The following is a 16119-nucleotide window of genomic DNA, read 5'->3' as shown; positions in this document are numbered from 1 at the left end:
AGGTTTCCGTGGCAACTGCAAAGTGCATGCTTATGCTCCACACTGGAATCACCTTTGCAAAGCTCATAGTCTCCTTGCCTTTTGCTAAAAGTAAAACATTTTCGCTCTTCAGAGAAAGCCACATGGAAAAGTATACTAATTAGAGGCACTACACTAGGACACTGGCAATTATTGGAAGCTGACCAGTCACTGGAACAAAGCACGCCCATGTCATCGGGAATTGTGTTTGCTTTAAAGAGACAGGAGGGGAGTATTATCAGTACGAAGATCCAGGGAGGTATCCTAGGGGTGTTGGAGATGAGCCAGCCTGGGAAGGTAAATGTATAAAATCACTCGCAATGCTAAACAGTTAGGCCTCTGTGGCAGAGAACTAAGAACTGTCTGTAATCATGTGACGGAGTGATATAGGCACATACACGAAACAAAAATGTCATTTAAGAAATCTCAGTTATTTCAGGGAGGCAGGCCTAAAATATTACAGTTATTCAGTAGGCAGCAATCCTACATTGGTTTATCCTGGGGAATTCTTATCCATTTCTTCCATGTGGAGGGACATTCATGACCAAAACTCTTCCAACCCCTCTACACACTCACTCTCGCTCTTTTGCAAGAATAACTTCCCTCATTAGTGAGGCTGGAAGGAAAAGCAGGGATTGCATAGCCCAGACCATCTCCTTTCAAATCTCTTAGTAACAATCTGTGTTTAGGGGGCCTATGTTCTGCTCTGCCCCCGCGGTTGGGACTTACAATGGGCTCACTCCCCCTCTCCCCTTTTCTCTGTCACAGCAGCTCCCCTACTATTACTAAGGTCTTGCTCCAAAATACTTGAGTCATTAAGGAGCTCCCAAAATACATCCCTTCTCCACATCTGAGCTCTGAACCAACTAAGAAATAGGACGATAGAATAAAGAATGCCATTCATCAGTTCTATTCCTTACAAATGTGATATTGGAGAAAATGGCTTAGATCTGCAGGCAAGGTGCTGCTTCTTAATTAACCCCAGAATGGGACAGATTTGTCCACCCAGCAGTCCTGGATTGAGACAGTGACAAAGGCTTCAGACTGCAATGTGTATCTATCTGCTGCCTAGTGAAGGAGTCCTGTCTACATGTGCCCAAGGAAGGTGTCTTCCTTGCAAGGCTATCACTGAGCAACAGAAAGTGTTTCAGGGTGCCTTCTTTGAGGAACACTTCTCAAAGTGAATAACTACTCCTTGTTCTGATTGCATACTCACCAAGCCACATTCTGCGGATATGGCTTTCCATGTGGCTCATGGAGCCATTTGTAGTACCGGCCTCTCAATTCTTTAACATGTATGATTGCACTGAAGGCTCATGTCATGGAGGGAGATTGGGATGAGTTTCTAAGTTCCAAGAGTAGGGTGAAAAGCACATCATAAAAATTCCGTTGGTAATCCTTTCAAGAAGATATTGATGAAATGGTCAGAAGTCGATACCCACACATAGCAGCCAAACATAACAAAGACCTACCAAGGCTTCAAGGATAAGAGAATCTCTGTTTTAACCAATGATAAAAGACCACAGAAAAAGAGGAAGACTGTGCCCAGACCACAATCTTGGATATCCTTTTCAACTTTACAAAATCCTCAAACAATAGCCACTTATTATCTTTTGGGACTCTGTGGGGTTGACCAGGCTCAGCTGGGTGGTTTTCCGCTCCATGTGGAATTTGTCACCTGGGGCTACAGTCATCTGGAGGCTCCACTTGGCTGGGACATCCAGGAGAGCTCACTCACATAAATAATTGGTGCTGGCATCTGATGGGAGCTCAGCTGGGGCCGTCGACCAGAACACCTTGGTTCTCTTCTACATAGCCTGTCATGGGTTGGGCTGCCGAATAAAATATAGGACACCCAATTAAATCTGAATTCCTGATAAACAATAAATAATTTTTATGTATGTATGTTGCATGTAATATAACTTGGTTTATCTGAAATTCAAACTCAGCTGGCATAACATATTTTTACTTGCTAAACCTGGGAATCTTAAGAAAAAATCCTATGAATCTGTAGATTTAACGACCATCTGAGGTGACTCTTCCAATGGGGCGGGTCTGGGGAAAATGAGCAGATCAGATGAGAAATACAGACAAAAGCTCATATTAACACAGAAAAACTGGCAATAAAGACAAATCCGGTTGATGGAATGAAGTGGAAATTGACACTTGTATACACTGTTGGTACCAAACAGACATATCTGTTTTCTAGGGCCCATGTTATTACAACTTAGAAATGTGAATGGCCTTTGATACAGAAGTCCTGTGTCTATCAACAGGAGCATTTAAGGTGAGGGTTTAGACAAAGATCATCAAGGTAATTCTAACGGGCATCGAGGTTAAGGGGCCCTGACTGAGGGGCAGGTCATGTTGACACATGAGTTTCTTGTTCCAGGAGGAAAGACAGCTACTATGTATGAAGGAGCATGTTTAGAGGGGCCCCACTCCAGGTTCTTTGTTTTATTGGCTGGATTTAATCCTCAAGACAATCCTGGTGGTGAAGTATCACTATCCTCTCGTAACAGACATATGTGACTCCAAAGCACGGGCTCCTGGGCACACAGATGGCAAAGAGGTTGCCTGCTTCCCATGCCACTACCAGAGACAGGGATGGGACCTGGCAGCCTAGGCGCTTTTAGTTGCTGGTGGAAGAGCATTAGCAAAGGGATCCAGACACATACTGCTGAGGTGGTTAATCTCTGCTCTTTCAGTGTTTACCCACCCTGCAGCAGGAAGCCAGGCTTGGTGCCCTTTCCCCTTCCCTCAAGGGAGGTTTGTGGCAGGGTTGGAAGCAGAACCTGTCCGAAGTCCATGTTTCTTCTGTCCTTCGGGAAAGCTTAATCTCATGTGGAAGATAGGGCTGCTTGTACTTGGTGGGCAGAGGAAGGCCCCTAAAGACACAGAATGAAGACAGGAAGGGAAGGAAGTACAGGTTCCTTCAGGAGTAGGGACCTGATCACTGCTCCATAGCAACACTTAGAGTGGCTCTGTGGATGGTCCGTTGAGTCTGGGCATCTAGCTATGAGACAGATTTTCCTGATTGGATCAAGGAGGGATGCCACAGGATCAGGTGGCATGAAGACACTAGGCAGCTAGGCCAGTGGTCACCTCAGCCCTGAGTAGTGTGGACAGATGAATGACGGGGCCTCCCTGGCTGCATCTGGAGGATATATTCCGACAAGTGGGACTGCTTTCTTAAAGAGCATGAACATTTAACAATTTTAATACCATCCGTTGAACTTTAAAATTTCATTGCTAATGTGTACCCAAACAACTACAAGATGAAAGCACCTGTTTTTCTAGATCTGTGCAAATAATAGTTTTACAACATTGTTTTCATATTTGGTAAAGTGACATCCTGTTGTTAGAAGATTAGAATACTTTTCATTTTCCATTTCTCATTTCCCTATAAATGGCATATTTCACATGTGTATTTCTAAATATTTCATAAATGCCTGCTAATGGTTCCATTTTATGCCTCATCTTATGTCCTGGAATAATTCTAGAGTTTGAAAACAAAATTTGATTAGTGCCTTTCTGTTTATACTACATCCCGTTTACATGGAAGTGGTGGGGGGGCTTGAGAATGCTATACACGGCTGGGGAAGAACTAATTGGTACAAGCTCTTTGCAGAGACATTACGTAACTTGTATTAGAGAAGAAGGTGAAGCCCCCGATAGCTGCCCCCCACTACTGTTATTTCTAGCCTACAGAGCATCTGGAACACCTGCGCCCCGGGAAACAATTGTCACGGCAGCATAACTAGTCAAATCAAAAGAGCCCCACGGTCACCTTATTAGAGAAATCTCAGAAACACTATTTTACAGAGAAAAAAACTTGCAAAAGCCACTTACGCTATGATATCATTTATATATTTAGAGCTGAAACATGCAAACAATTACTTATTTTGCATTATTCATCCACAACAACTCACTGAAGACAGCATCATTATTCCCATTTGACAGATGATAAAGTCAGACTCACTGATGGAAAACCTGTTGTCCCAGAGTCATCTATTAAGAAACGGGCATGGGATTCTACCTTTTGCCCTTCCCAAAGGTCACCAGATCATCTTGATATATGATGACCTTCCAGAAATTGAGAACTTATAGTTTCACACATTTCTAATATTGTGGCCACATGGGTACTCACATCCCAACTCCTCTCTTTGAAGAAGCTGGTGATGCAGATGAGATTCTAGTGCGTGGTCCTGTAGAAAGTAATGGGTCCAGTGTCAGAGTAAAAGGCCTGTGATTCCTGCTTCCTCTTTATCTGCATTCTGGCTTCATTTGGGACTCGGTGGGAAAAAAAATGCTTTTCCAATATCAATCTAGAAGACAAAATAAGGGGACAGAAAATGGTGAGGAAGTAAAGGAAACAATTTGATGATCTTTCTCTGCTCCAGATCACTCAGCAAAGCCATCCTGCAACACGAGAATGGCCCCAAGGCTTCATTCATAATGTAAATTTGAGTATGTGCTACTTCTGACTGCCATATTGCTAGCTGGTCTGTGGCAGCGATGCTATTTGGTTTAGGTAACAGTCATCACTCTCTGGGAGAGGAGAAAGGTGGGCCAGGACTAACACGTGTTGAAGTCTTAACATGTGCCATCTCCTCTGTAGAGGGTTTCCCATTTACCTCTCCTTACAGTTCTTTAAGGAGGGCACTGTGGGTCCCCTTTTACAGATGGCAAGGGCAGGCTACCAAGAGGCCGAGCAAGGATTCCAGATGGGATCACACATGAAGTAAGGGTAGGATGGGGTTCCAGCTTTTGCCCTCATCACAATATCCCACAACAGGGGTGATATCACGACACATGCGCCCCTTCCCACCAAGGGGCTGAACTTAAGTTTTTTAGGGTAAAGGGATGGTAGACATTAGAATTATTTGTGGCACTCAAAGGACAACAGTACAGAACAATTAACACTTTATCTGTGGTATTGAAATTTTACATTCTAAGCAGGAAGGGTAAGATCGGGGGTGGGGGGAGTCTAAAGGACTGCCATAAAGGGGACAATAATGAAAGAAGTCTGAGTTAACTCTGCATAGCCCCATCAACTTATGTAGATGACGGCGACCAGGGCTTGGACACTATTCATTTTTACACTACCCCATGTGTGCTCACTCAACAATGCCTCTTGGTGATAAGTATGATGATAACAGTGGTGATAGTTGAAGTGAAATCCTCCACCTGGGACCAAGAGACCTGAGTACAAGGACTACATGAAATGAATGTTTTTCAACGTGGTAGACAGACAGGGGCTAACTCAGAAGAGCAGGTGTTTTCTCTGGGAAAGATGATCTGAAAGGTAGGATATCAATGTTGACAAAACTCATGTAAGCATGTGGAACTCTAAATTACTTCCTTTAATCTTAACTTTTATTTGAGTAACCAATTGTTAAATCCATAGTTGACATCAGGGTACAGGAAGTTACGAGGGGTTAGGTAAATTGGAGAAACACTGACATTACTTCTCTGTGTGTGTTTTTCTATGTCTCAAACTTCTTCATCACAATTATTTACAAACCAACTCATGCGGCTTTCTATTCAGTTCACAGAGGAGCTGGACTTCCAGGGCCAGGGCCCGAAGATCCCAGGATAGGAATGAATTTAGCAAGATTGCTACCAGGGTATGGAAAATTCCAGAAAGCTTTGGTCTATACAATGGAATCCAGGCATCTCTCTCACTATCCCTAAGTCTCCTACCCTTTGCAAAACCCGCCTCTTTCATACCTGCAATTTTGACTCGGATCACCAGATGGCATCTTCCTCCACTTTCTACAGGTTATTTTTTTCTATGAAAAGGTACGATATTTATAAACAGAAACAAACAAAAAAAAGAAAACAATTTTTTTCTCAAAGCAAGTTATGAAAAAAATAATCACTGAGTACTCACAACAGAAAATTCGTATGTTTATAAAAAGACTGAGAGGGTATATACATACTTTCCTGCTTATCCCTGTATTTACATCTCATGAATGTATTAATATATATTAGGTGTTTACTGTATCCAGGCACTGTCAGTCCAATTCGATATCTGCATCCCACATCTTCTCTCTCTTGATCTCTAGACCTACAGAAGTAGAAATGCTCATAGGAACATGTATATTAGTGCTCACCCATGATGAATGATTCAGACTCCATTCTATGCAAGTTTAGTTCAAGCTTATGTTTGAGTCCTGGAAACCCAGCATCTAAACTGAAAATGATACAGTTGAGTGGGGAAAACTAAGAGACTGTAAGGCACCCTGTAACCCACACCTTCATCCTCTTACATAGCACTGATATACTACCTCCTCCTGACAGGACTCATTCAGAGGGAAAGACAAGGCAATCCTGTGTGTTTTCAGTCTTGGTTCTCATGAGCGCGAATGGAAGGTTTTACTTTACTTCATTTTTTTTTTTTAACGCCTACAGGACCTGGTCTTCCTACGTGGTCTCCCATCCAAGTACTAACCAGGCCCGACCCTGCTTAGCTTCCGAGATCAGAAAAGATCGGACACGTTCAGGGTGGTATGGCCGTAGACTAGGTTTTACTTTTCTTTTAGCTCTTCACGAGGTCATAATGGTAGATTTTGAAACTGGTATTGTGTCTGTCTTATCACAACGAGGGCGGTTACTCTCATTTAATCATCTAAGAGCGCGGTCCCCAACCTTTTTGGCACCAGGACCAGTGCTCCTATGAGAATCTGATGCCTGATGATCTGAGGTGGAGCTGAGGCGGTGATGCTAGTGCTGGGGAGCAGCTGCAAATACAGATGAAGCTTCACTCACTCACCCACCTCACACCTCCTGCTGTGTGGCCTGGTTTCTAGTAGGCCATAGAACAGTATCAGTCTGTAGCCTGGGGGTTGGGGACCCCTGATCTAAGAAGTCCATCTGAGGTAACATAGTTTCTGCTTCATGTAAGACCTCCACTGATCTCTCTCTCCTCCTCTGTGTGGCTGGACCCATAGCCACAGGAAGTAGAGAGGAGTAGAGGCAAATTCTCAAAGACAAGCACAGGACGTGAACCCCGAATTGAACACCTAACTCCTGATTTAATGAAGGGGTTTTCACAGATTTATCTCATGGTGTTCACCTCCCTGCAGTGTTCCTTGGATAGTCTCCGAGGAAATAAGCATGGCCATGTATTGCTGGAGGTAATATAAAATGGTACAAACCCTATAGAGGGGATTTGATTTAATACTATTCAATAAAATTACATGGGTATTTACTCTTGAAATTAGCAATCTCTCTTCTAAGAATCTATTCCAAAGGTACAATGCAAGAAGACATAAGCACAAGACCATCCTGAAATAATAATTCATTATAGCAGAAGACTGGAAACAAGACAGACGTCCACCATAGGGGGCTAGTTGAATTATGTACAGTATATCTACTTCCTAGATATACTATGCAGGTATAAAAGGTGATGAGGACTCCCCTCTGTACAGCCATGGAGTGATGGCCAGGATGTTTTAAGTGAAAAATGCAAGGAGCAGAAAAATGTATAGAGTTCTTGCTGTCCAGTATGGTAGCTACTAGCCACACAGGGCTATTTAAAGTTAATAAATTATACGGTTATTTGTTTAATAAATTAAATTGAAATAAAATTATGAACTCAGTTCCTCAGTAGCACTCACTATGCTTCAGGTTCTCAACACCCACAGGTAGCTAGTGGCTACCAAGTTGGTCGGCATGGAATCAGAGCCTTTCAATCGATGCAGAAATTTCCATTGGACGCTGATGGTATAGAATGTGCCACCATTTAACTGTGAATGGGGAAGGAAATGAATATACATATATAATTTGCTTATATTTTTAAAAACTGGAAAGTTAAAACAAAAACTGATAAAAATGATTACCTATAACAGGATAGAGGAGCAGCCCAGGATGGAAGGAGATGATGCATGGTCTCATAAAATATAATATATAATCACTAGCTCCATGCACTGAAAAGAACAAGAAGCAGTGACCAACCCAATGGCAACGAGCAACTCTAGTCTCCCCACTGTAGGGAACCAGCTGTCCTTGGAGAAATGGCTGATTCTAGGTCGGGGTTGGGATTGTACCAGATGAGTCTGGAAAAAACTCTCCTACCAGAAAGCGTGTGAAAAACACAAAATCAACCAGAAGAGGCTCCTGTAGGCCAAAGACAGAGCAATTTGACATCAAATAAAATAATGACTACAATGGACGAAAACATATCAAATATACAAACATCTATGAGTCATGATGACACTCTAAAGGAAAAGCAAAACATAAAACAATGTCAGTGTTCATGTTTGGAGGATCCCAGAAAAACAATTCATTGTTATGAAAACTGGAAATACTGCAAAAGACTTAAACATTCATCCATTCCTTACTGTGTGTACCATACTTCAGTGAAGCCCAAAAGTTGATGGGGGGAGATGTCCTTTATAAGAAACTTCTAGCTTACAAATGCAGAAGAAATTATAAAATTAGAACATCATTTTTTTTTCAACTTTTAATGGAATGCAGATCTAGGCAATGATCTTCAGAGGCTGCCCAAAACTTTAGGTGAAAAGCAGATGAGAAATTTTATAATGGACAGATCAGATGAACAGCACCTGAACCCAGTGATTAATCTCAACATCAGTAGAAGAAGAAAACCAGACACATTGAACCTGCTGGTATAACACTATAGGAAGTACGTAACACCACATAGGAGGTACTCTTGCTGAAAAACCTGGATTAGATCAAGCCTCTAACTCTAATAGCCAATTTAGAGGAAACAGCCATGGTCAGAGGAACATAAAGAACAACACAATAGGGATCCAGAAGTTTGAGAGAGAGAGAGAGACAGAGAGAGAGAGAGACAGAGAGAGAGAGAGAGACAGAGACAGAGAGAGAGACAGAGAGAGAGAGACAGAGAGAGAGACAGAGAGAGAGAGAGAGAGAGAAAGGACCTTCTTTAGACAACAAAAAAAGAGACAGAGAGAGAGAGAGAGAGAGAAAGGACCTTCTTTAGACAACAAAAAAAAAAGAAAAAGATGGGAAATGAAAAGTGTTGAAGAACACTTGGAAAAACTGATTGGCAATATCTATTGAGCCGAACATACACATACCCAGTGACTCAGAAATGCCACTCTTAGGCATCTGTGACAGTGATATGCCCAAGATAAATGAAAAGATTTCTCCAGTCAAAAGATTATGTACGTGACATTCACAGCACCATAATTCATAAAAAGACTAAAATTGGAAAATACCCAAATCTCCACACAATTATTGTGCAATATCCAAACTATATAATACTATACATCAATGAGAACAAATGATCTACAATTATAGACAACAATAATGTAAATCTCACACACAATATGCTGACTAAAAGGAGTCAGACACAAAAGATGACACCATGTATGATTCCAGGAAATTTTCTTCTAATCTCCCAAACAGTTGGGGGCTGGATAAGAAATTCGACATCCAATTCCTTTTAGTTGAAGGTACTTCAGTGCCTGCTTATATCACCTGCAGGGTAGGTAACCTCGGAGAAACATGCATCCTCTGAGCCCTAGGAAAGTGATTCACTACACATAGGACCAAGGGTAATGCTGCGTCTGATGGACAGAAAACTGAGTGCAAGACAGGCGACATACCAGGCCCCAGGACCAGACCTAACCCACTCACTTTAGGTGACCTCAGATAAGTCACCATACCTCCTCTGGCCTCACCTGCCAAAGGAGTCTGAAAGCCCCGCCCCCCAAACAGTGAAGCCTAGGGCACAGAACAATGTGATGCCCATCAGAAAAGCACTCTGAGTTCCTAAAAGGGAGAAGAATTCACCATGGAAGTCCAAGGAATTATCTTAACAGCCAAGTTGTCTAATGCATAGTAACTGTGATCTGGTTAGCAGTGTCAGCTATGGAGACAGACGAGGGCTAAACCCCTAGTTCTACCAGCTCTAAATTGTGTGACTTTGAATATTAAAAGTATTCTTCACCAAAGAAGACTTCATCTTATAGTCACTAAGTCGTCTCATCTGTAAAACCAGGATTATGACTGTAGAAGTAAAAAGCTGAAAAACATAGCCTTGTCTTGGGGTTTTTAAAAAGACAAATGGTTAGGAATCACATTATTTAAAATTTAAAATTGTAAACTGCACAGATGTTGAGATAGTTGGCTCTCTCTGACCTTGGGAGAAGGAAAACATGTCTCAGTGAATCAGTTTCCTCTTCTGCAAAGCTGAAAAAGGACTCAACCTTACCTTATGAGTTGTTGCTTTGAAAATTAATTGAGTTGATATATGAAACCCCTGAGAACGGTGCGAGGCACACAGTAACAGCACCCCAAAATAGTTCACTATTTTTAACAGAAAACTTACAAGTTGAGATTTTTAGTTTTGAAAATGTCACAGTTTGCATGTATCTTTAATAAAGCTTAATCATTTACGGCTGAATCCTATTCATCAACTGATACATGTTTTAAATAGTTAATTTTCATTATAACCACTGTCGAATGCCTGACTACTCATCGCGAGAATATCACTAAAGCACTTGGAACAGCTGATCTCAGGAAACAGCACCACCATTCCTGCAAGGCATGTGGCTGAACAAAAAGCCGAGGGATCATCCAGGATCCTGCCTTATCCTCACAACCCCCACAACGACCAACTGCCGGTCCCGCCTGCCCTAGCTCCAGCATGCCCCGTCCAGGCCACCCCTGACCTTTGCACACTGCTGCAGCTCTGAGCCCGTCCACCCTCGTCCCTCCCCTGGAGTCTGCAAGGTTCTCCTAGTGGTCATCTCCACAGCTCTCTTGTCCCTGTCCAGTCCATTCTGTACATAGCAGCCAGAGTCACCCTCTGAGAACATGAATCAGAGCATGTCACTCCCACACTCTATCCGTCCACCCTCAGAATAAACTCCTAACTCCCCACAGGCACAAAGATGTGACTTCGACCGCCTTCGACCTCCTCTCCTACCATCTGCACGTTGTCTGCCAGGCTCCAGCTACTGAAGCTTCTTGTCTGACCTTGGAACAAGTGGGTCATGCACATCACAGGGCCACTGACCAAAAGACCTTTCCAGGCCTGCTTTCTTCTTCTCATTCAGGACTCAGCTCAAATGCACTTCCTGAGAAAGAGCTTCACTGACAACTCCATCTATAAAAATCACTGTCCTCGCCGTATTCTACTCCGTCTACATGTTCGTTTTCTTCGAAGCACTCACACCCATATGGAATCGCCCCACTTATTGATGCGTTTACCTGCTTGTCGCGTTCGTTTTATGAAACTAGAATGCAACACCAGAAACCCTGCCCGTCTTGTTCTCTGTGCTGCGTTCCCAGTGCCTAGTTCAGTGCCTCGCATATAAACCACTGACTTAATTTTACACAAATGAAGGGATGGCTACCTATCTGACACTTCAGAGATGACACATATTTAAAGCTGAGTAGCAGGAGAAATTGGCAAAGAAGTTAGACATTAAAGGATTCAAAAATTTAAGAAAACCTTGGAGTTAATCTACAGCAGTGCTTTTCAAACTTGGATGAGTACCTCGACCAACTGGGAAACTGTTCAAGTATCAAAGTACTTCCCGCCCTACCTACGTGGAGTGGGTCCAGGAATCTGCAATTGTAACAAGCACTCCCTGATAATTTCAATAAAGTGGCCCATGGACCACACCTGCAGAAATCCTGACCTAAACAGCTGACATTTGTGTAGCATTAATTTAATGTGTACCAGGCAGAGTTCTGTGCCATCTGGGGTGCCTCTGTCAATGTAATTACTCAAAAGTGCACTGGTCCCTCCCTCCCGCCTATGACCATAGATAGCTTTCCCACTTGAATCACACTTAAAACTCCACAATGTTTCTGGGTGGTTGGGAACACTGGGTATTGTTACCTGGTTGTAGAGATCAGGCTCGAGGAAAGGGTGGTGACTTTCCTGAAGTGTCCCAACGACGGGACCTTGATCTCTTCATTCTTGCTCCAGGAACCTGTCTGGCACACTTGACATCACACTCAGTTCTTCTGCATCTGCCCTTTTCCTGGGGCTCGGAGTCCATACCTCTCTGACGTACTACTAGAAGGATGAGACAGCACGTGGAATAGAGAAGAACGTGAGAGAATGGGAAAAGCACATGAAATGCAGGGAAAAGGGGTGAGGATGTGCTCGACTGTCTCCATTCAGTTCACTGGAAGCTGTGCAATGACACTCTGCCTCTCCCCCAGCTCCACCACACACCCTCCTCCCCTCACAGCAGTGACATTGAAGCTCACATGTCGTGGAAACGTGGGCTTATCCCTGCTCGCTGTTACATGTCCAAGTATTCTCTCTGGTAATCATGCTATGATGCTAATGGCAGAGGTATCACACTGACAGAATAAAGGAATAAAGTAGGAATGGAGAAATAAAATTTGGTGAGGGTATACTAGATGCCACACATTGCATATTATTATTTTCAGACGTTTTCTCTCTAAGACCTCAAGGCCATGCTCTGAGGTGTGCATCATTCGTTCTACAGATGGGAGACAGGCTCAGAGAAGAACATACATGCTTAAGGAAGTTGACAGAGGTGTCAAATGGTCACAGAGGCCAACTTGAAGGGCTAACACTGGCCAATTCTGAGACCATTTGAGCATTAAAATATATAATTTTAATAAATCCTTTGAGAGAAAATGGGAATCTAAGGGTCACACCTATATAAATGAAAACAATTAATTAGTTATAATTAATTAATTAGTTATGATTGTTCATTAGTTTTAATTAATTAATTAGGTGTAATTAATTAATTCACAAGAGGGGATAGGGAAAGCTCAACCCTACAGTCTAATGCTAACTAATAATTCTAGAAGGAATGACAGAATGGGAAAAGCAATACTTGACAGAAACCGTAGTAACAAGTGACTCAAGCAAGAATCATAATTGGATGCTCGGACCACGTCAAGTCCCACTGCAGTAACCGAGTCACCATAGTAACCATGTTGGCTGAGTAAAGATGGAGAAAAATAAACGATATCCACCCTGATTGAGTCCCAATATGTGCTGGAAATTAAAAGGACTGGCATAATGCACAGTAATTAACTTCAAGTATTCTTCATAATAAACATTCCCGGCAATCTCTCTCTCCTCCTCCTCCATCCGCTCTCCCACCCACCATTTTGTCTCACCACCCAAGATCCCAGGAATTCGTTGAGGTAGATTTGCCAGAGTGTAAAGAAAACTCCCCATAATTCAACAGATTCATTTCTGACCATGCACATAAATTTTCAAAGCCACTAAACTATTTTAGTGATGGATTTTTCTGGAGATGACCTTGTAGAATTGCCTCTGGAACATTTTTCTCCCTAGTTTCAGTAGATTGACAATAACAGATAAAAGCTGACTTGTAAGTACAGGCAAATGCATGTTATGCATCAAGTACTTTTTGCATCCTAGAGTAACTTATGTTTTCTACCGAAAAGATTTCTCAACAGCTTCTGTCGAACATTTATTTGGCTTCTGATAGTTTAATGAAAATAAAATACAAAGATTTTAATTAAAAATACTGCCATTTACAATAGCAACGAGAAGCATGAGATACTTAGGAATGATCTGTCCATGGATGTGCAAGCCCTGTACATTGACTACTACAAGACATTGCTTAAAAAGTTAAAGGAGACATAAATAAATAGAAGGACGTACCATCTTCATTGTTTGGAAGACTCTGTATTGTTAAGATACCTATTCTCCCAAACTAGTCTATAGATTCAATGCAATCCTAATAAAAATCCTAGTAGACACTTTTTAAAAGAAATCGACAGGATGATTGTGATCCAGTTGTCACATCCATAATACAGACTGTTATGTAACCTTTAAAATGGTATAAAGAACAACACAGAGATGATTGTTTTGGGCCTCTGAGAGCAGCGAAGATTGAAAATATTGATACTGAATGTTGGCGAGTATATAAAGAAATAGACATTTGTGCTCCATGGGTTGAGAGGATATGTTTTAAAGGCCAGTTAAGTAATATATATCAAAATTTGTAAATGTCCACGAGAAGAGGAAAAGCAGCCCCTGACATTCAGGCGCTAACCTCGCACTCACAACTAGGCCTTGGTGATTTCTTGTTGAATATAAACAGTTTCACAGAACATTAACATCTGATAAAGGCCACTCTGTGACTTGATGTATCAAGACAAAAACAGGACCACTCTGTAACCATGTATGAACACAGAGAAACATTGTCTCGATCACAAAAATGACCAAAGATCCCCCTAATCTGGCTATTATGAGTGACTGCTAACTTCTTTACCTATCACTTTTGCCTTAGTCTAGTCTTTCCCATTTGTAGAGTAAGAGTGATTTGGATAACAAATGATAGAATTACTCCTGCTTCCTGAGAGCTTTCTATCTACAGCAAAGCCTCGATTCCTTAAATCCTCTCCCAAATCACCTAACACAAGTCCCAATCCTATAATAAGTCATCTCTAAACCCTTTTATTGAAGCACTCCATGATTCCCCACGGTGTGTGTCCCCCCTCTCTGTAACTCGGTTTGTTCAAATACAAGCATGTTCCTGGCGGTTTTTAGCTGGAGAGCATTGCCTTTCATGATCTTGGACAAAGCAGTTCCGCTTCAAGGAATTTATCATACAGAAATATTCAAACGAGCATAAAGATATCAACAAGGATGCATCAATTTGCATGGGGAAAAATACACGAACATGTTAAAGAATAGGGAAGAATATGCTAAAAGGTATGTTGCATGGAAACTACAAAATGCTGCTGAGAGAAATTAAGGAGACCTAAATCAGTAGAGATACATTTTGTTCATGGGCCAGAAGAGTCAACATTGTTACGATGTCAGTTCTTCCTTAATCGATCTATTGATTCAAAGCTATCCTCATCAAAATCCCAGCTGGAGTTTTTGTAGAAATTGACAAGCCGATTCTAAAATTCATGTGGAAAAGCAAGAAAAAGAATCAACAAAATAACTTTGAAAAATAATAGAGGACTCACACTGCCTGATTTCAAGACATTATAAAGCTACAGTAATCAAGACAGTGTGGCATCATAATCAAGATACAGAAGTAGATCAAAGGATCAAAAGTCCAGAAACAGACCCATACATTTAGGGACTACTGTTTTGTTTGTTTGTTTGTTTGTTTGTTTATTAAAATTATCGGGGGAGGGGGAAGGTGGATAGGGGTCAAAGGAGTCAAATATTTGGTGACAGAAGAAAATCTAACTTTGGAAGGGCCAACTGATGTTTGACAAAGATGCAAAAGCAACTTAGTGGAGAAAGAAATCTTTTAAGCAAGTGGTTGGTGCTGGAAAAATTGGCTATCGCTATGCCAAAAAAATGAACTTCAACTTATATCTTGTATCGTACACAAAACACTCGAAATGGATCACAGTCTGATGCGTGAAACCTAAAAGTATAACTTTCAGTATATAGGATAAAATCTTTGTGACCTCGGTTAGGCAAAGATTTCTTACATGTAACACCAAAACACAACTGGTAAAAAGAATTGTTCTTCATCAAAATTAAAAACTTCTGCTCTTCAAAACACACATTTTTAAGAGAATTAAAAGATAATCCACAGACCTGGAGAAAATATTTGTAAAACATATCTGATTAATAGACTCGTATCCAGTATATATAAGAAACTCTTAAAATCAACAGTAAACACGAACCGGCCACTTTTTTTTTTTTTTTTAAAGGCAGTAAGTTTTACACATACTTCGCCCAGGATATCTGGATGGCAAATATGCATATGATGTTCAACATCGTTAGTCATTAGAGAAATGCAAATTAGGTCTGCAATGATATATAGCTAAATTAAAAAGACTGACCATACCAAGTGTTAGCAAGGATGTGGAGAAATCAGAACTCTCATACACTGCTGCAGGAACGTCAAATGGTATTTTGGAAAATGTACAAGTTAAACATATAACCTACCATATGATCCAGTCATCCCACTCCCAGGTATTTACCGAAAAGCAAAGCGTATGTCTACAGAAACACCAGGACGCGAATGCTGATAGCAGCTTTCTCATTGCCCAAATCCGGAAACAACCCAAATGGCGATCAATACGTGAATGGATAAGCAAACTGTAGTATAGCCATATAGTGGGATACTACTTGGCAATAAAAAGCAAGGACTATTG

At 41.5% G+C, this 16119-nt stretch overlaps 1 pseudogene; it reads right to left on the bottom strand.

The window, feature by feature from the left end:
• Positions 1–6426: 6426 nt before the first annotated feature.
• On the bottom strand, positions 6427–6545 carry LOC111735556 (annotated as a pseudogene).
• Between the last annotated feature and the right edge of the window lie 9574 nt (positions 6546–16119).

This window comes from Pteropus vampyrus, unplaced genomic scaffold (assembly GCF_000151845.1).
Source record: "Pteropus vampyrus isolate Shadow unplaced genomic scaffold, Pvam_2.0 Scaffold1000003275, whole genome shotgun sequence".
Lineage (NCBI taxonomy): Eukaryota > Metazoa > Chordata > Mammalia > Chiroptera > Pteropodidae > Pteropus > Pteropus vampyrus.
This window is presented reverse-complemented; position numbering and strand designations above follow the sequence as displayed.